The following is a 22,050-nucleotide window of genomic DNA, read 5'->3' on the forward strand; positions in this document are numbered from 1 at the left end:
TTTTGTTCTCAAAATATTATACAGTAAGGCAGATATTGTTAGTACCTCATTTTTACAGATGCCAACATTCAGAGTAAAGAATTCTCCACTTTGCACAAAGCTAGTAAGAGACGGAATGGGGACATGAACCCAGATATTCTGATACCGAATATAGTGCTCATGACATCACACTTGGCCCTCTGTGAGATAAAAGGGAATATTTGAAGGAAGGGACTTTACTCTGAGACTCATTCCAGAATGTGCAGGCTTAGTTTCAACCTGGACCTGCAGAAGGTGGTCTTAACACTTCCTAGGAAGACAAGGTAGCTCCGTTTTGTTTTGTCAAAGCAGTTTAGAGTTTCGAGGTCTAGGATTTTTGAGCAGCTATATCTGAGGTAACAAAGGGAGGGTCTGTGAAGAAGAAAGAAAATGTGGAAAGAGAAATACAATCCAGAATGCCTCAGAAGGCTTTGGATGATGGAGGTGTTTGGTATTGATCAAAGGCAATGAGACAATTAGGCAAGGCAAAAGAAATGAAAGGCATTCAAATTGGAAAGGAAGAAGTAAAATCATCTCTGTTCACAGATGAGATGATCTTGTATGTAGAAAACTCTAAAGATAACACACACACACACACACACACACACACAATATTGTTAGAGCTAATAACTGAATTTAGGAAAGTCCCAAGATACAAAATCAACACACAAAAATCAGTTGCATTTCTATATATTAACAATCAACAATCCAAAAATGAAATTAAGAAAACAGTTCCACTTACAGTGGCATCAAAATGAAGAAAATATTTGTGAATGAATTTAACTAAGGAGGCAAAAGATTTGTACACTAAAAACTATAAAACATTCCTGAAAGAAACTAAAAAATACATAAATAAATGGAAAGGCATTCCAAGTTTATAGATTGGAAGACTTAATTTTGTTAAGGTGACAATACCACCCAAAGTCACCTACAGATTCAATGCAATCCCAATGGAGTTTTTTCAGAAATAGAAAAACCCATTCTAAAATTCATTCGGAATCTCAAGGAACCCAGAATAGCCAAAACAATCTTGAAAAGGAAGAACAAAGTTGAAGAATTCACACTTTCAGATTTCAAAGCTTACCAAAAAATCTATAGACATTAAAATCGTGTGGTACTGGCATAAGGACAGAAATATAGACAAACGGAACAGAGTAGAGAGTCCAAAAATAAATCCTTGCATATATAGTATTTTCATTTTCAGCAAGGATGGCAAGACCATTCAATGGGGAAAGGACAATCTTTTCAATGAACGGTGCTATGAAAACTGAATATCCATAAGCAAAACAATGAAGTTGGATGCTTGCTGTATACCATATACAAAAATTCGCTCAAATAGATCAAACGGCTAAACATAAGAAATAAAACTCTTAGAAGATAACATAGGGGGAAAAGCTTCATGACTCTGGATTTGGCAACGGTTTCTTCGATATGACAGCAAAAGCCCAGGCAAAAAAAGAAAAAAAAGGATAAAGTAGATATCATTAAAATTATAAACTGCTGTATATCAAAGGATGCTACCAACAGAGTGAAAAGGTAACCCATGGAATAGGAAAAAATATTTGCAAAGCATATGTCTGATAAGGGATTAATATCCAGAATGTATAAAGAACTTCTACTACCTAACAACAAAAAAGAAACAGCACAATCCAAAAATGGGCAAAGGACTTGAATAGACATTTCACCAAAGAAGATACACTAATGGCCAATAAGTATGTGAAAAGATGTTCAACATCACTAGCCATTACGGAAATATAAATCAAAACAACAATGAGATACCACTTCACACCCATAGGGTAGCTATTATCCAAAAAAAAAAAGAGGGGGACAAATAAAAATTATTGGTGACGATGTGGAGAAATTGGAACTGCTGTACATTGCTGGTGGGAATGTAAAATGGTGCAGCCACTGTGGAAAACACTCTGGCAGTTCCTCAAAAAGTTAAACATAGAATTACCATAGGATCCAGCAATTCTGCTTCTAGATACATACCCAAGACAATTGAAAGCAGGTATTCAAATGGAAAATTGTACACCAATTTTCACGGCAGCATTATTCACAATAGCTAGAAAGTGCAAACAACCCAAATATCCATCAACAGGTGAATGGATAAACAAAATATGGTATATACATACAATGGAATATTATTCAGCCTTAAAAAGGAATGAAATTGTAGTATATACTAAAATATGGATGAACCTTGAAAGATTATGCTAAGCAAAATAAACCAGACACAAAAGGCCTCATATTGTATGATTCCATTTATATGAAATAAAATTTTATTAGAGTAAAGAGTGTAAGTGTAAAGAGGAGTTTTTGGTAGGAATTAGTGGCAAAGTCATGACCTTTGACATTGCCTTTGAGGATAATTTGTTTATTTTTAAATTTGCTCCAACCTTAACTTTATCCAGCCCAACTTACTGTTGTACCTGAATTTTTAATTTCTTGGACCATTACTAATATTTGTCTTTCTGGCCAAATAAAATATGTGTAAAAGTACTTTGACATGTATAAAATATCACCCATAGGCCATATGATTTAGCCTAATAATTTAAAATTAGTGCTCAGAAAAGTAGAAATCTGGATAAATCTGGGCTTCTGAATAAATATTAGCAAGGGAACTCACCTAGTATCTTAGTGACTTTCCAAAAGCACCTGGTTGACAGAGTCATGCTCTCTGAATTGGTGAGCCTGAGATTTCATGCTTTCCTCCCCCTGGCTGTCACATTTTTTGTGGTGCTTCTCTCACTATTCTTTTTAATAACTTTATTTCTATTTAATAACTTAACTTTAATATATAATTCACATACCATAAAATTCACTCATTTAAAGTATGTAGCTCAGTGGTTTTTAGTATATTCACAGAATTGTGCAACTATCAGCAAAATCTCATTTTAGAACATTTTCTTCCCACCAAACAAAAACTCCATGCCCATTGGCAATCACTCCCTCTCTCCTCAGTCTCTGACAGCCACTCATTTACTTTCTGTCACTGTGGATTTGCCTATTCTGGACACTTCATTCATTTCATTTATCCGTTCATCAGCTGATAGACATTTTGAGTTGTTTCCACTGTTTGGCTATTATGAAAATTCATAAACATATTTTTATGATGACATGTGTTCAATTCTCTTGGGTATACACCTAAGAATAAAATTACTGGGTTATACGGTAACTCTATCACTAACAACATGAGGAATTGCCACATTGTTTTCCAAAGTGGATGCACCATTTTGCATTCCTGTAAGGAACGTATGAGAGTTCTAATTTCTCCATATCCTTGCACACACTTGTCGTTGTTTGTCTTTTTCATTTTACCATCCTAGTGGATGGGAAGTGATGGTAGTTTTTACTGACATTTACCTAATGACTAATGATGTGGAGCATCTTTTCTTGTACTTGTTGGGTATTTGTATATCTTTATTGAAGAAATGTCTATTCAAATCTTTTGTTCTGTTTTAAATTGGCTTATTTTTCTTTTTACTATTGAGTTGTAAGGTGTTTTTAATAAAAATATATTCTGGATACAAATATTTTATCAGATAAATGATTTACAAATATTTTCTTTCAGGCTATGGGTTGTCTTCATGCTCTTGATAGTGTCCTTTGAAGTACAAACATTTTTAATTTTAATGAAATCCCATTCATCTTCTTTTTTCTTTAGTCACTTGTGCTTTTGGTGTCATATCTAAGATACTTTTTCCTAACTCAAGGTCACAAGAATTTACTACTAAGTTTTCTTCTATAAGCTTCATAGTTTTAGCTCATATTTAGGTTTGTGATCCATTTTGAGTTCATTTTTGTATTTAATGTGAGATAGGGGTTCAACTTCGTACTTATCTATGTGAATATTCAGACCCTCCAATACCATTTGTGGAAAAGATTATTCTTTCCCATTGAATTTTATTGGCGCCCTTATTGAAAACCAACTGACCATAAATATAAGAGTTAATATCTAGACTCTCAATTATATTCCATTGATCTATATTTCTATCCTTATGCCAGTACCACACTGTCTTGATTACTGTAACTTTGTAGTAAGTTTTGAAATAGGGAAGTATGAGTTTTCCAACTTTGTTCTTTTCTTCTGAGATTCTTTTGGCAATTCTACATCCCTTTCATTTCCATAAAATGTTAGGATAAGCTTGTCAAATTCTGCAAAAAGAGATCTGGGATTTTGATAGGGATTGCAATCAATCTACAGATCAATATGGAGAGTACTGCCATTATAACAATATTAACTCTTTCAATGCATGAACATAGGATGTTTTTCCATTTATTAAATCTTTTAACAATGTTTTCTAGTTTCTGGTGTACAACTCTTGCACTTCTTTTGTTAAATTTATTCCTAAGTATTTTTGGTGCTAGTGTAAATGGAATTGTTTTTTTAAATTTCATTTTGGGATTATTAATTGCTAATATATAAAAATACAATTGATATGTGTATATTGATCTTATATCCTGCAACCTTACTGAACTCATTGCTTAGTTGTAATAGGCTTTTTTGTATATTCCTTAGGATTTTCTATATACAAAATCAAGAAATCCTTGAGTAGAGATAATTTTACTTCTTCTTTTCTAATCTGATACCTTTAATTTATTTTTCTTGTCTAACTGCCCTGGCTACAGTCTCCAGCAGAAACTGTAGAATCAAAGAGAATTGGTAAAAGAGACTTTCTCGTGATTTTAGGGAGAAAGCACTCAGTCTTTTACCACTAAATTTGGAGTTAGCTGTGGGATTTTTGTAGCTGTCCTTTATCAAGTTGAAGAAGTTTCCTTCTATTCCTAGTGTGTTGAGTGTTTTATCTTGAAAGAGTGTTGGATTTTTCAGATGCTTTTTTGCATTAATTGAGATGATCATGTGGTTTTTGTCCTTTATTCTACTAATTTGGTATATTACATTTATTGATTTTCATACATTGACACAACGTTGCATTCCTAGGATAAATTAGTCATGGCATATAATCTCCCTTAAACGTCACTAGATTCATTTTGCTAGTATTTTGAAGATTTTTGCGTTTCATCGCAAGAATATCGGTTTGTAATTTCCTTTTCTTGTGATATCTTTGTCTGACTTTCATATCTGGATAATGTTGGTTTTATGAAATAAATTGGGAAATGTTTCCTTTTCTTCTTTTTTTAGAATAGTTTGTGAAAGATTAGCATTAACTTTTTTAAGTATTTGCTAGAATTCACCAACGGAGCCACCTGGACGTGGACTTTTATTTATAAAAATTTTAAAATTACTAATTCAGTCTCTTTATTTGTATAGGTCTATTCAGATTTCCTATTTCTTCTTTAGTCCATTTTGGTAGTTTGTGCCCTAGGAATTTGTCCTTTTCACCTAAGTGATAAAACTTGTCATATAGTTTTTCATAGCATCCCATTAAAATTATTCTGTAAGTTTACCAGTGATGTCCTCTTTCTCATTCCTTATATTAGTCTGGTAATTTTAGTCATTTCTTTTTTTTCTTGGTAGTATAGCTAAATGTTTGTCAATTTTATTGACATTTTCAAAAAAAAAAAAGACTTTCGGCTTCTTTGATTTTCTCTATTGTTTTTCTGTTCTCTATTTCATTTATTTCTGCTCTAATCTCTATTATTTCCTTCACTCACCTTGCTTTAGGTTTGGTTTGCTCTTTTTTCTGAGTTTCTTAAGGTAGAAGATCAGATTATTGATTTGAGGTCTTTCTTCTTTCTTAATACAGGCATTTACAGCTATAAGTTTCCCTCTAAGAATTACTGGAGCTACACTTTATAAGTTTTAGTATACTGTGTTTTCATTTAAATTCATCTGAATGTATTTTCTAATTTCCCTCATGATTTATTCTTTGATCCATTGGTTATTTAAGAATATGTTTAATCTCCACATCTTTGTGAATTTCTAAATGTTTTTCTCATTGTTAATTTCTAATATCATTCGAATGCTGTTAAAGAAAATAATTTGTATGATTTCAAGCCAATGAAATTCACTGATACTTGTTTTATGGTCTCGCATATGATTTATCCTGACAACAGTTTTGTGTGCGCTTGAGAAAAGTGTATATTCTTCTGTTGTTTAGTGGAGCACTTTATAGATGTCAGTTAGATCTAGTTGATTACAGTTTTGTTGAAGTCTTCTAATTTTTTGTTGGTCTTTTGGGGTTGAACCTTCCAATACTATTGTTTAGTTTTCTTTTGTTCCCCTTAATTCTGTCAATATTTGCTATATTTATTTTGAGATTCTTTTGTTAGGTGTATGTATGTTTATAATTATATTTCTTCCCGATGGATTGATGATTTTATCGTTATAAAATGTCCTTCTTTTTTTAGTAACAACTTTTTCTTAAACTCTTATTCGTCATGCATTGTGCAGCCGTCGCAGCTCTTCTTTCATTACTCTTTGCTTTGTATATTGTTTTCTGTCTTTTTTACTTTCAGCCTGTTTGCACCTTTCAATCTAAAGCATGTTTCTTGTGGATAACATATAAATGGATCATGTCTTCTTATATATTTTGCCAATCTGTACCCTTTGAATGGAGTGTTTAATCAACTTACATTTGTTGTAATTACTGATAAGGTAGGATTTGTGTTTGCCATTTTGCTGTTTGTTTTTTATATGTCATGTGTCTTTTTGTTCCTCTATTCCTCTGTTATTGCCTTCTTTTGTGTTAAATATTTGTTTTCTACTATACCAATTTGATTCCCTTCTTGTCTCTGTTACTATGTTTTTTAGGTTATTTTAACAGTGGTTGCTCTAGGGATTACAATTAGCATTTTAATTTAAAACAATCTAGTTGAAGTTAATACTAACTTTATTTCAATAATATATAAAATCTCTGCTCCAGTATGCCTGAACTCCCTCTCCCTTTCTTTGTGCTATTATTTTCATACAAATTATATATTTATTCATTCCAAGTACATCAGTTTTATATTTATTGCCTTATGTAGTTGTCTTTTAAAATAAGATAAGAAAAGAGTTAGAAACAAAAATATGTTTACACTGCTTTATATATATATGAATATATATGTATGTATATGTACTTACTTGTTCCAGCGCTCTGTATTTCTTCTTGTGGGTTTGAGTTATCATCCAGCATCCTTTTATTTCAGCCTGAAGGGCTTCCTTTAGTATTTCTTATTGGATAACTCTGCTAGTGACAAATTGTGTCAGAGTTTGGTTATCTGGGAGTATCTTAATTGCTCCTTCATTTGTGAAGGATGGTTTTGCTGGATATAGAATTCTTAGTTGACAGTCTCTTTCTTTGAGTACTTCGAGTATGTCATCCCACTGCCTTCTGGCCTCCATTGTTTCTGATGAGGATTCTTTGTATAAGATGACTCATTTCTCTTGCTGCTTTCAAAATTCTCTCTCTGGTTTGGCTTTCTAAAGTTTGATTATGATGTGTCTTTGTGTAGATCTCTTTGAATTTATCTTACTCACAGTTCATTGAGATTCTAGTATGTGTAGATTAATGCTTTTAATCAAATTTGGGAAGTTTTGGGCCATTATTTCTTCAAATATTCTTTCTTCCCCTTTCTCTCTTCTCTTCTTCTAAGACTCTCATTTTATGTACGTTCTTATGCTTGATTGTATTCACAGATCTCTGAGGGGCTGTTCATTTTTCTTTGTTCTTTTTTTAAAATGCTATTTCTAGGACTGGATAATCTCAATTGGCCCATCTTCAAATTCACTGATTTTTTTCTTCTGCAAGCTCAAGTTTGTTTTTGAGCACCTCTAGTGAACATTTTTATTTCAGTTATTGTACTTTTCAACTCCAGAATGTCTACTGAGTTTTTAAAAAATTACTTCTTTCTGTTTATTGATAGTCTCTACTTTGTAAAATATCATTGTCATACTTTCTTTTAATTCTTTTGTTATTTTAACATATTTATAATAGCTGATTTAAAGTCTTTGTCTACTAAGTTCACTATCATTCCCCCTCAGAGACATTTTCTCATGGCTCCCTTTTCTTCTGTGTATGTGTCATTTTTTCATTTTTCTTTGCATGTCACATAATTTTTGTTGAAACTGGATATTTTAGATAATAAATTGTATATTGTAGCAACTATATTGTAACAACTATCATATCAGATCACCCTCCACTCCGAAGTTTGATATTGCTGCTGGTATTCTGCAAAATGTAGCCACTGAGTTCTGTGCTAAGTTTTTATTTAAGTTCTTACTTTTATTTATGTATGTATTTATTTATGTACTTATTTATTTTTTTATTATTATATTTTTGGTGAGGAAGATTTGCCCTGAGCTAACATCTGCTGCCAATGTTCCTCCAGTTTGCCTGTGGGATGCCTCCTCAACATGACTGATGAGTGGAGTAGGTCCTCACCTGGATCCAAACCTGTAAACCTGGGCCACCAAAGTGGAGCATCCAGAACTTTAACCACTCTGCCACTGGGTCAGCTCCCTCTTGTTTTTATTTTTAAGCTGGGTTCCTAGAGGTCATCCTTGAGTCAGTATTATTTAGTGGCAAGCCAATGGTCTATTAGAAGATTTCCTTAAATTCTTTGTTTATATGTCTTTCACCCTTTGCCAAGGGGATCTGTGTGTGAAGGCATGCCATCAAACTTCAGGCAATTTACAAAACAGCCTTAGCTTTCACTTCCTGCTTGTACAGGACCTCAGTGTCAGCCATACATGGACTGGAACGACTGGAGCCTTCTACTTTCCTAGGTCAAGTCCTGCACATACGCATTGCCTTCTAGATCCCCAGAAATGTGTCAAAGCTTTTTGAAGTGTCCTAGTTCTAGTTATCTAGACCTCCAGGACCTGCTTTTAAATTTTCAGTCATGCTCTTTCATACCTCAACTGAAATCACAGCCTTGGGCCAACAGCTTTGATGTTGCTGGAAGCTCACTATTATTTTAGGTAATATCCTGGGGATAGGGCTTTTTTGTTGTTGTTAAGCTACACTGTGAATCAAATCAAATAGTCTCAGCATCCTGGGAATGGACATTTTTCAGGTAGCTGCTAATTCAGACAAAATATTGATTGTACTATACATATGGGGCTTTTAATCAAGTTCCAGAAGTGGTCAGCCGTCTTCATTAGCTGTGAGGCTGCTGGCTTTTCATGACTACCACACTACTGGGCTTGACAGGTAAGGGGGATGGGAATAGCCTATATTCAAATGACATAGATACTCCTATCTTACAAAGGTTTAGTAGTGTTTCTTGAATAGACAATTTTCAGTTTGTTCTGTGGCTTTGGTTAATTTTCAGAGTTTTGAAATGGTTGATTTTAGTTATTTTGCCAGTATTTTCTGTGTTTTTGTGAAAGAACAGTTTCACTGACTGTCTTGCTCTGCCATTCCAGAACACTTCTCTATTTAAAATGTTACTTTTTAGCATGGCTGTGCTCTTGTAATTAGAATAGTATGTAGGGACATTAAACCAATGTTTCCTTGTCCTTTATCAAGCAAGGCCTTGCCAACTCAGATTTTAGAGTTTCTTTTCAAATTATAGTTTTTCCCACAATATGAAAATGATAATCCTTCTGCTATTACAAAGGATGAAGGAGGAGATGATGTAAGAGAAGTCTATGCCAGGAAGGAAGAAGTAAATCAGTTGTTCCTTCTGTCCTGATGGATTATGGGAAAGAAAAGAGTTGACTAAGTACTATAGAGAGACCTTTCATTTCTTCATTTCCCCTACTCAGGATGACCTCAAAGGGAAAGGATCCAGTAGAAACCTCCAGATTCATATGCCTGAGGATCCTGGGGGAGGGTGCTCAAAAAGATGATTGTAAAGTTTCTTTTCTTGTTCCTCAAGGCCCGGGCATGGTACCCAACCATGTGACAGGATGGTGTGGTGCTGACAGCAGCAGTAGACTGGCTAAGACAGAGAGTCTGAATGAAGTGCTTGCTATATTTAAAATATCATATAAATGTCCTAGACTGTGAATTCTAGTCACAGATGCCTACGTGTCCTCCAAAATGTCAAATGAACCAGCTGCACTGAAAGGTCACCAGTCCAGGGAGCATATCCCATGACACAACCCAAAGGAGACCAATAATGTTCTATAGAATGCTACATAAGTTCCAATCATTTGTTTTCCCTGTTTTCATGAGATTACACTTGGAAAAAAAGCAAGGGAAGGAGGCAGGAGTAGAGATGAGGAGATGACTTCTGCAAAGCACTTATCCTAAAGAGGCTGAGTCATTCAAATACACTATTCAAACTGGAAGAGCCTGTGATTCGAGAAATGGGAAGTTGAAAGTCTCTGGCCTCCCTTTCCAAGGGAATGTGAAGCGATTGTAAAGAAGATCAGAGACGCAATAGAAAATAAAGAAACTCATCTTCTTTGTACGTCTAAGTGTAGTGCAAGTCCACTTGTGATTCAATTGCATCTCCTCTCTTTTCCCAGTCAGACAGAAATATGCTACTCTCCCTTGTAGCTGAACATACTCTCTCCAGCTATTCTCTTGTGCTCTCCTCTGTCTCTTTTCCTCTCTAGTACACCCAGGAAAAGTGCTAGGGCTGTGGTCCACCTGACAGAAGCAAATTTCTGTGCTTGTTTTCACCAGCTCTGTGTAAGGTCATATGACCATGTTTTCATTAAGATAGAGGACTCCAATGCTTCTGTTTCCTCTGCCTTGAATGTCTTTTACCTCTTCCCCTTCTCCACCTGACTGACTACGTGTCTTAATGAATCAACTTAAACATCTGTCTCCTATTGCCCAGTGTGAATCTAAGACCAGTCCTCTGGGCTCCCACAGCACCCTACTCTTCTCTGTCTCCCTCCCTCCAACAATGTTGCATGTGTTCACTTCCTTGTTTTCCCTACTGGACTGTGAGCTCCTGGATGCCTGTTCTGTGTTCATTTGCCTTTTCTCAGCATCTAATCCAGTACCTGGAGAAAAGAAGGTATTCATTCTGGTACTGGGTGTTTATTACTTTTTACTGTGCCTCAAATTTTACTGCTTGTACTTTTTATTCATTTAAATTATTGAGCACCTACCATAGGTCTTGAACTAAACAAAACCCAATTCTTAATTTTGAGTAGCCTATAATTCTGTGAGGTAGATAAATACATATTCAAAATACAATGTGTTAAATACTTTAAGGAAAGAATTGCTGTGGGGCCAGAAAAGACACAGCCCTAACTTTCATGAGACAACAAGGTAGGCTTCATATATAAGGATATATTTTATTTTGAATCTCAAAGAATGAGTCAAATTCTGAAAGAAAAGTATGGCTGTCTGTGGAGGGGCATAGTCATTGAACAGTATGTGAAAAGCAAGGAAGGATAATTCAAGTTTATGTGTTTAACATTTATCATTCTACCCAAGTGTTGAAAGGATGGAGATGGGTTGACTAAAAGTCTTAACTGTGTTTACTTAGCAGATCCTAGGAGATATTTGAATTACAACCTCATATCCTACACCTGCGCTTTCAGTGCCAACTTAATTTTTAAGTAAAACTATAGACTTAATCATTATATTCAGATTGCCAAAGGCTTTCAATTACCCATGCCATCATAAAGTGGGAAAAAGAATTTCAGTGTCATCTCTTCCAATTTCCCTGAAAATAGGGAAGCCTTCCTGGGGTATCCATGTCAAGAGCTCATCCCATAGTCTGGCCCATATTCTGGCCACAGTTTCTCTCAAGTAAAATGCTAAAGAGCATGTACTGCCTGATCCTAAATGCCTTCTTTACTCAACCAGTGGCTTAAAATTGTATGAAGATTATATTAGAAGCATACCTGGATTTTCTAATACCTGCTCTGGTTTGAGGGAGTGAATAATAGAGGAGAGGGAAATAGCAATTTTCAGTGTGTGCAACTATTGCCTATTCATATATGTTACATCCGAACAACGTCTCGCTTCTCTCTTGCTCTCTGTGTTTATTTGTGTAGACTATACTGTGTTATTTCTCTTTCCCTGGTTGAGTAAATCTCTGCCTCTTACGTGCTTTGATACATGTTGTTCACTCAATTGCTGATTATTCATTCAATGAATATTCATTAAGCATCTATAATGAGATTTTAACTATAAAAGTAAAACATAGACAATGGCAATATAGAATGTAGATGTAAGAAATCTATTTGAGGGGCTGGCCCAGTGGCACAGTGGTTAGGTTCGCACATTTTGATTCGGAGGCCCAGGGTTCACTGGTTCAGATCCTGGGTGCGGACCTACACACCACTGTCAAGCCATGCTGTGGCAGGTGTCCCACATGTAAAGTAAAGGAAGATGGGTATGGATGTTAGCTCAGGGCCAGTCTTCCTCAACAAAGAGAGGAGGATTGGTGGCAGATGTTAGCTCAGGGCTAATCTTCCTTAAAAAAAAAATCTCCTTGAACAGTTAAAGATACCTGCAATGAAGGCAAAATAATCTAAATAATACAAGAAGAATATCATAAATGTAAATTTATGACAGAATATTTTATTTGAGATGCTGTGGGTGACTAGATGCCAAATGAATGCTAAAGAAAATAAGTGCTTTAAAGATCAGAGAGAAAGAAAGCCTTCAAGGGCTGTATAAGGTCAGGAGAAAGATCACAGAGGTGAGGTGGGATGGGGGATTGTGGCTTGAGCTGAGAGCAGGCAAATAGGTGCGGTGAGCGATTACCTTAGGTAGGGAGGAAAGAGGATGTGATTAGGAAAGGGCATGCAGAGGGCTTCTGGGGAAGCAGCAAGATTCTAGTTTTTGAATTAGATATTAATTACACGAGTGTTCTTTTTACATCTCATTGGGCTGTCCACTTGGTATATGAAATTTTCTGTATGTGTTAAATTTTATAATAAAGTGGTTTAGAAAAGAGATTGATAGGTGGGAAAGGCTGTATTAATTAAAAACAAAGTGTTCTTGAAGACTCCTCTATGACACTGGGAAGTTTAAGATGAGTAAGACATAGTCATGGCTCTCCAGAAGCTGCCATTCTATACACAGGAAGGAGGGGTGGTGACTGGAGATGAGTCCAAAAAGGTAGAGTGTGATGAGATCACGAACACTTTATACACAATGCTAAGGCACTTTGACTTTTTCCAATAAGTAATAGAGACCCACTAAAGGGTTTTCAGCAGATTTATGTGATGAGATTCTCTTTTAGAAAGATTACTCTCATCATAACATACAATGCGGATTGCAGAAATGAGGTGAAACTGAAGGTTCACTATCTGATAAAGTTTATACTGTTTTAACTTCCTCAGATACATGCTTTCCCTCCTCAATAGTTTTGAACTTCTGAATAGTTGTGTCACAATCTTATATTTTCCAGAATAGTGTGTACAATCCTTGTGGGTAAACACAATAAATACAAGTAATAAAATACAAGTTTTTTGCTTTAATCCTTTTTGTTAGAGTAGGAAGAGGGAAATAGAAATATTAGTTGAATGAATGAATGGACTGATGAATTATCTTAATGTCCTGAGTTTCCCGAAACCTGTTGAGTTGTGCCCAATTTTATCAGCATCATTTGGTCAGCTCCTAAATTTTGATTTGATACTGATTGCATTATCCCATCTCTACCTTCCTCAATCCCCTTCACAAAACCAGAAAAATTTAAAGAGTTATTTACAGCAAAGAAGCCCCCAATCAGTATATATCTCTATGAAAATATAATTGCAAGTTTAAAAGAGGCCACAGCTCTAAGATTTCATTTTAGGCATTTGTGAGTGTTTGTTTACAAGGCTGCCTTCGAGAGTCACTGCCCAGAACCCAGACTTGAGAAAACATTGATGGGAAAGAAGGAGAACAGCAAGAGGCCAGAAATCTTATTAACTGTGTCAGCAGTTCCTCAGCTCAGTGATGCTTGCATCATGTCTGTAGGGGAATACGAGTTATTTTTAGAATTTTATTTTCCATGTTCTGACAAGAACCCTTCCCTTTTTTTTCTCAAGAGTGTTTTTTCTTTCTTTTAAGTCAATGGTTTTGAGTGGAAAATGCCCTAGGGCAGTAAGAGGAGGAAGGAAGCTCCAGAAAACCTCAGTGATGAGAACAGGGGTTCCAGCTTTTACAGGAATCTTGTGTGGCTCTGTACATGTGTGTGCATGTGTTTTTGAGGTTGGAGTAGAAAAAAAGAGAGGGTGGAGTGCAGAGGACTTTTTATCCTTCTCTGCTAATTCTCAACAAATTTTCCAGGACAGGGAAAAACTTCAGGAAGGACCTAAGAAAACATGGAAGGTCAGATACAACCTGAGGCCCAAATTGAAAAGCTATGTAAGACCCTCTTGCCTTAAACCAGCAAGAAAGTAAAGATCAGCCAGTGGTCAGGTTCTCTATCCAGCTCAGACAGTGGACATTATGACGGAAACTTCAGCAGGCCTTTATCCAGAAAGAAGAGAAGCATATCCTATGGGGAGGAAAAATGCTCCTAAGCAGGTCTACTCCTAACATTCTCAAGTATGAAAAAGTAAGTAGAGACCCACATACTATATTGAAAATATTTGAAAGTTCTAAGTCAAACTAGGAGGTTGTTAAATTAAATGTGTTTTATCATCTTACATGGATTATAATAGTTTGAAAGACCAAGTTCAAATTCAGAATTTGCAGATTCTGCTCAGAGTTCTGCAGTGAAATGTGGTAGCATGAGAATGCCAGTCTCTAGACTCCCCCAGCCCACAGTCTTCTCCCCCTTTCCACCTCTGGCTCTGTTCCATAATATCCATGAACAGGTGTGTGGGCACTCCAGCCTGCCCAGCCAAGCTCTATCTGTATCCCTACAATAGTAACCCTGTGGCCAGCCCTTGGGCCTACCCTTGGATCACCTCTTGGATGAAGTTTAGAGAGAGAAAGAGGGTGAGCCACAGCAGAAGTTACTGGTACCTGAAAAGAGATGAGCCAGGGGAGACTGAATGCCCAAAACAAACTGACCTTTAACTTAAGTTAGGGTGAGCACACTTTCTCTGATTCAGCCTCAGATTTCACACTTGACCAGCAGGGTAAAACCAGAGGAAATCTAGGAGAGGCGGTTGTTTTCAGTAAGGGTGAACCAAGCTCATTTAAAAAGTTGAAAGATCTTGGGCACAGGAGCCAAGAAGACTGAATTGTGGTCCCAGGTCTATCCCCCACCAATAGGTCCACCCTCATATTTGTGGTACCATGAGCAAGAGTACAAAGGGAGGTCCTCATACCATATATCTAGCTACATAGAAGTTAAAATCAAGTAACAAACTGTTAAATAAAATACGTCCTTCCTCTCTCTTTGACAACTATGCCTTCGTAATGATCTGGAAGGCCACATACAAATTCAGAGTTCTTGCCCTCCTCAAAGTTGATATGGAAAATGATGGTGCCAAGTCCCATACCCCCACCTCTGCTCTTCCAGCCTTTGGCTCCTTCCCACATGTTGAGGTATCTCACATGCATGTATGTCAACACCTTAACTTACACATCCAAGCTATCCATAGCCCTTACCACCCCGCAACCCTTCCTATCTTTGATGCAATGCAAACTGCTTCCCCTTGACTATTCTGACACCTAGGGATGTGCACACCACAAATGTGTTTCACTCTCTGGAGGATGAACCCAGGGAAAAGGCCCAAGCAGGTAATCCTGGAAGCAGGTAAGTATGGTGGTCCACAGGCTCCAGGTAGGCATATCCACTTGGCACTGCCAGCTTGTCACCAGGAAAGGGTGCAACCAAGGAAAGCCTGGCATGTGGTCCATGGGCTGCCAGTACTACCTACACATGCACCAGGCCTCCAGGAACAACCTGCTCCTGGAAACCCTCATCAGGCATCTGGACCCTATCTTTGACCCCAGAGAGAAGAATCAGAATGAGATGTTGCTTGGAGGGCCACTGTGACTTAGGCTTCATGGCTTTCTCACACTCAGAAGACTAGTCCAGTGGGGACAAGAAACTGGGAGCTGAATAGCCTGGCCAATTCAGAACAGCTGCTGAGGCAACAGCCATTAGGGAGACATGTCCTTCTAGATCTCAGGGCTAGAGTTCTCTGAGGTTTTATCCTTAGGCAAAAAATTGTAATTGCGGCATTTAATAGCGAGTGGTGAAGACGAAAGAAACTTTTCCCAGCTATTATTCATAAGAAATTTTGTATTGGTGAAAGAATAGACAAATAGATCAGTGGAGCAGAATTGAGAACCCAGAGATAGACCCACAAAAATATAATCAACTGATCTTTGACAAAGGAGCAAAGGTTAAATAATGGGGCAAAGATAGTCTTTTCAACAAATGGTCCTGGAATAACTGGACATCTGCATGTAAAAAAAAAAATGAATCTAAGCAGACATTACATCCTTCACAAAAATTAACTTGAAATGGACCACAGACTGAAATGTAAAAAGCAAAACTATGAAACTCCTAGAAGATAACATAGGAGAAAATCTGGACTTTGAGTTTGGTGATGACTTTTTAGATATCACACCAAATGCATGACCCATGAAAGAAAGAGTTGATAAAGTGGACTTCATTAAAAGTAAAAATTTGTACTCTGTGAAAGATACTGTCAAGAGAATGAAAAGACAAGTCACAGACTGGGATAAAAATATTTTCAAAAGACATATCTGATAAAGGGCTGTTATCCAAAATATACAAAGAACTTTTAAAACTCGACAAGAAAACAATCTATTAAAAAATGCAGTGAAGACCTTAACAGACACCTCACCAAAGAAGATGTAGAGATGGCAAATAAGCATATGAAAAGATGCTCCACATTATACCAGGGAAATGCAAATTAAAACAAAATGAGGTCCAGCCCCAGTGGCCTAGTGGTTAAGTTCAGCATGCTCTGCTTTGGCAACCTGAGTTCAGTTCCTGGGTGCAGATCTACACCACTCATCAGTGGCCATGCTATGGTGGCAGCTCACATGTAAAAAGCACAGGAAGACTGGCAACAGATGTTAGCTCAGGGAAAATCTTCCTCAGCAAAAACCAACAAAAACAAAATGAGATACCACTATACACCTATTAGAATGACCAAAATCCAGAACACTTGATAACATCAAATGCTGGTGAGGATGTGGAACAACAGAAACTCTCATTCATTGCTGGTGGGAATGCAAAATGGATCAGTCACCTTGGAAGACAGTTTGGCAGTTTCTTACAAAATTAAACATACTCTTATATTACCATATAATCCGGTAATTGCACTCCTTGGTATTTACTCACCAGAGTTGAAAATTTATATCCACACAAAAACTTAGACAGGCATGTTGATAGCAGCTCTATTCATAATTGCCAAAACTTAGAAGCAACCAAGAAGTCCTTCAGTAGGAGAATGGATCAATAAGCTGTGGTGCATCCAGACAATGGAATATTACTCATCACGGAAGAGAAATGAGCTGTCGAGCCGTGAAAGACATGGAGGAACCTTGAATACGTATTACTAAGTGAAAGAAACCAATCTGAAAACGCCACTTGCTACATGAGTCCAACTTCATAACATTTTGGAAAAGTCAAACTGTAGAGAGAGTAAACAGATCAGTGTTTGCCAGGGGTTATGGGGGAGAGAGGGATGACTAGGCAGACCACAGAGGATTTTAGGGCAGTGAAACTACTCTGTATGATACTATAACAATGGATATATGTCGTTATACATTCATCCATAAAATGTACAACACCAAGAATGAACCCTAATGTTTGCTATGGTCTTTGGGTGATTATGATGTGTCAAAGTTCAAGGTTCATCACTTGTAACAAATGTACCACTCTGGTGGGGTATGTTGGTAATGGGGGAGGCTATGCATATGCGGGAGCAGGAGGATATGGGAAATCTCTATACATTCCTCTCAATTTTGCTATGAACCTAAAACTGCTCTAAAAAGTAAAGTCTAGTTTTTTAAAAAGTATCTAGACAAAAGGAAAAACAAAAAAAAAACAAGTTTTGATCAGCTATGCTAGATGGAAGATTGACTTATCTTTCTATTCTCTCTATAGAGAGTATTACCAAGAATACTTACCAGTAAGAGATGATAAAGAGTATGCAGCCATAAATGTAGGGATAATTATGGTAGAGAAGTATAAGACAGACACAGTTTCAATATTATTTTTAAAAGATATTGCTACAGAGACTGATTTGTGTCCTCTCAAAATTCATGTGTTGAAATCCTAACCCCCAATGTAATGATATTAAGAGGTGGTGCCTCTGGGAGATGATTAGGTCATGAGAGTGGAGCACTCCTGAATGGGATTAGTGCCTTTATAAAAGAAACCCCAGAGAGAACCCTCGCCCCGTCCACCGTGTGAGGACACAGCCGGAAGATGGCCATCTGTGAACCAGGAAGCTCTCGCCAGAAACAGAATCTGTCCGTGTCTTGATCTTGAATTTCTCAGCCTCCCGAACTGTAAGAAATAAATTTCCATTGTTCATAAGCCACCCAGTCTATGGTTTTCTGTTATAGCAGCCTGAATGGACTAAGATAGAAATCTAGGAAGAATAAAAAATTACAAACAAAACAAAACACAGTTGGTGCCCCACCTACTCCTACCAGTTTCTGTATAATAATTGTTAGTTTTGAGCATTCACTATGTTCCAGATACTAGCGTATATCTCACATAATCCTCCTCTTCCCCACTTCAGGGCAGGGCAGGAAGAAATTAAAGAATGTGCCTGAAGGCATACAGAAGGGCTTGGTGGAGCCAGGGCCTGAACCCAGGAGTCTGGTTTTAAAACACACTCTTAAGCACTGGGCCCCACTGTCTTCCTGGATCCTCAATGGGTATGGAAAGGAAAAGCTGCATCTTAGTCCCAACTACTAGTCCTGCAATCCTGGGCTGATGTATTTAATCCCTCTGTCCTCATCTGTAAAATAGAGAAAATAGCATCTCCCTCCTAGGGCTGTTCTAAGGACTGGAGGAAATAAGCTATGAAAAGTGCCTGGCACAATGATAGCATCAGGCTAGGTATTGAATGTGTTGGTTGCTGCCTTCCTTCTTTCCTCCCTTCTTTCTTTGGCTACTTGGCTATTTTTTTCCTTTTTCTTTTTTTTTTTTTTTTTTTTTTGACTACTGTCTTTTGGCTACTTGAATGTGTAATTCACAGTAATAATACTAATTTCCATTTTGGTGTATTTACTATCCAAACACTCACTTCTATGTGTCTTAGGTCTTCCATTTCTACAGTGACTGTATGATTGCTCACCTCGTTTTTGTAATAGGACACCACGAATTTTTGTTTCTATAGGGAGGAAAAGGCAGGGTGTAACTTATAAACTAATTAAGTAAATGAAATTATGAGGCCCCATCATAACTCTGTCATCACTCCTGGAAATGATCTTGCAAAGAACATACCCTTTTGCCGAAGTCAGCAGTTCTGTTTTGACACAGAGGGACAGAGCAACCTCCTGAGGAAGTCTGTTCTTCACTCCCTGGGCATACATTTTAGGGGCTGGCCTTATTTAGCCTGGCTGCCTTCTATTTTCTGTAACTATGAGCGTCTTGTGAACTGCAGCTTCCTGATTTTACACGTGGGTCACAAATACGCTGTGTGAAATAAAGATGTTGACACAGATCTGGAGAGGATCACTTTCCTTTCATGAAGAGCACAAGCTATTTTATCCTTTGCTTAAGGTGGCCAAAAGCAAGACCCTTCCACAAAGAAAACAAAAATCTATTCCCTAAAATCAGAGGAGCGGAGCGATTAGGAACATGGCTTTCATCCCCTGCAGCTGTGTCTCCATTCAGCGGGCGGATTCAAGAAAGCAAAAGTCTGAGCTGTTTGCTCCTCCCACTGGGCAGGAATGCCAGTTTTTCTCCTCTCCAAAAGAAAATCCCCTGTGACTCTTCCACCCACCAGAGATCCTTCCTGGGCTGGCCCAAACTATTTGCATCACAACTGCCCCTCCCGGCCCCAGTTGCATCACAGAGAAGTGGAAGCCCTGGAGGGATCTTATCTCTGCCAGTTTCTCTAAACTGTTATTACTTTTAAAAGTGAAACCAACCATCTGCTTCCTTCACTTAGCACAATCCTAAAGAGCTGCAGCTACTTGCCTGATTAGCCAAGCAGAGGAGGGAGCCGTGGGCTTAGAAGTGATAGAAAGCTTCCTCCTTTCTGATTCAGAGGGCCCAGTTCTGCCTTCAAATCTTTGTTAACCTGCCTTTAATTCCCCCAGCTGTCAGGTTCCTTAGTGGTCTGATGAGTTCCCACCTCCCCAATACCCAAATAAGGAGATCCAGGCTGGTTCCTGCTCCTGGAAAGGCTGAGGGGCTTGGAGTAAACTGGGCCTGGGTTCAGTTCCAAGGTGACCTGGTGCCCAAAGACTTGGAATAGTCATTCTCCTTGAAATTGTGCAAATTATGCAAGTGGAACTCCAGTGCCTAATTAAAGGAGGCTTTGCAGGTACCAATAGTGTGCTCGCTTCCCTTTTTTGGAGCTCCTTGTTATGTAAGGTCTGAGACGGATTTTTTTTTTTTTTTTAAATAAAGAAAAGCTGGAAAGGACAGCCCAGCATGTTCTCCTTAATCTTTGGCGCACCTATAGGTTGAGGGGACTCCAGTTTGAAGACCCGGCTATAAACGTCCTATTACACTGGCCAGCACCCCAGCTCCTCCCTCCACCTTTACCCACTTCTCTCTCCAGCTTTGATGTTACTGCACTAGGGGAACCCTTCTCAGCTGCAGTCTGTGGAGCTACGTCACGGGCTTTCTGCCTCTGTCTGCTGGCATTGTACAGATTCCTCAGTCACTCCTTCCCCAAGGTGGGGAGAGCTGAGCTGGGTTCTTATGAATGAAAGGGAAGGAATCATCACAGGGCACACCCCACTGCACCTTTTCACAAGCAGCTTCCCAGGTACTGACTTGTGCTAACAATGAAAGGGAATTTTCTTAGGCGTAAGTTTCCATACCTCAACTTCAAACAGCAGAAGCTTGCTCAATCTGGAAGCCTAAGAGGAATGTTTTGCAGATAATCAGTGTGTTCTAACTTAATTCTTTAGATTCTTTCTCACATTCCAAACATTGCTAGCCTAGATTTGTACCTAAGGAGCAGTTTGCGGCAGGAGAAATAAATATTTAATGATGTGTATTTTTTCCATTGAATGCTCCAAATGAATTCCTTTTCCAAACTCAAGATATCAGATATTTTCATAAAGCTCACAATCCTGTCCTAATTGCCGAGAATTAGCCTCAAAGAAAATTTGTTTTAAAAAAAAAGTAAACAAAAGCCTGAAAAAATTTAAGAAGAAAGCAACTTTCTTTGGACACATTCTTTGAGTTATGGACAAAGCTAGAAATACCTGGATATCTTTGGTCCTTCACAGTCATATGCTATTCCAAGAGGACTAAACTAAAAGGAGTGCTTTGTATGGTGTGCTCTTTATGGCACTCTCACTAGAGATCAGAAACTCATTTTCATATTTCTGTGTAATGTCTCACACACAACTCTTAAGGATAAGGAGGAGTTATCCAGGTCAACAATTAATAAAACCTAATTGGAACTGTGGACAATGGTTTCAAGACTCTCATTGTCTCTTTCTCATTTCTCTGCATGTGGGCCTCCTCCTCTCTCACTGCTGAGTGGTTTTCTCCACATTTGGGTAAAACATGGTCACCAATAACTCTTGAGTTTGACCTCTTGCAACTTCTACCACCAGAGATGATCTTACTGACCTCTCTCTCTCTCTCCTCAAGCCCAAAAGTCCTTGAGCAAAGAATTCATAGATTCACCTTGGGAGACCCAGGGAATCGTCTACTCTGACCAGAGATTTGGAATAATGAGATATGTTCATGGAAAAGTGAAATGTTTTGAATGGCTGGAGTGGGGAAGCAACCAGTGGCTAAGATCATGAATGATCTTCTATAGCATATTTGGGGTTTACTTTGAAGATAATGAAAGGCGTCATCAAAGAATTTTAAACAGAGTAGTGGCAGGATAAGAGTATATTTTAACAAGCACACTGTAATGTAGAAGAGAAGAGTTGGAGAGGAGAGATTGTGTACAGCCACATGTTAGTGCCCCTGAACTACAGTGTCTCTCTCTGCACACCTGTGCCTTATGCAAGATTCAGGCCCAGAGCAGCAATGACCTGGGCCCCAGCTTTAGCCTTTAGCCAGATCAACAGGCAGGATTCCTTGTTCCTTTTGATTGGATGGGCAGAATCTATTGGAACACACTTATTCCTGACCCAGGATAAA

Source organism: Equus przewalskii, chromosome 23 (assembly GCF_037783145.1).
Source record: "Equus przewalskii isolate Varuska chromosome 23, EquPr2, whole genome shotgun sequence".
Classification (NCBI taxonomy): domain Eukaryota; kingdom Metazoa; phylum Chordata; class Mammalia; order Perissodactyla; family Equidae; genus Equus; species Equus przewalskii.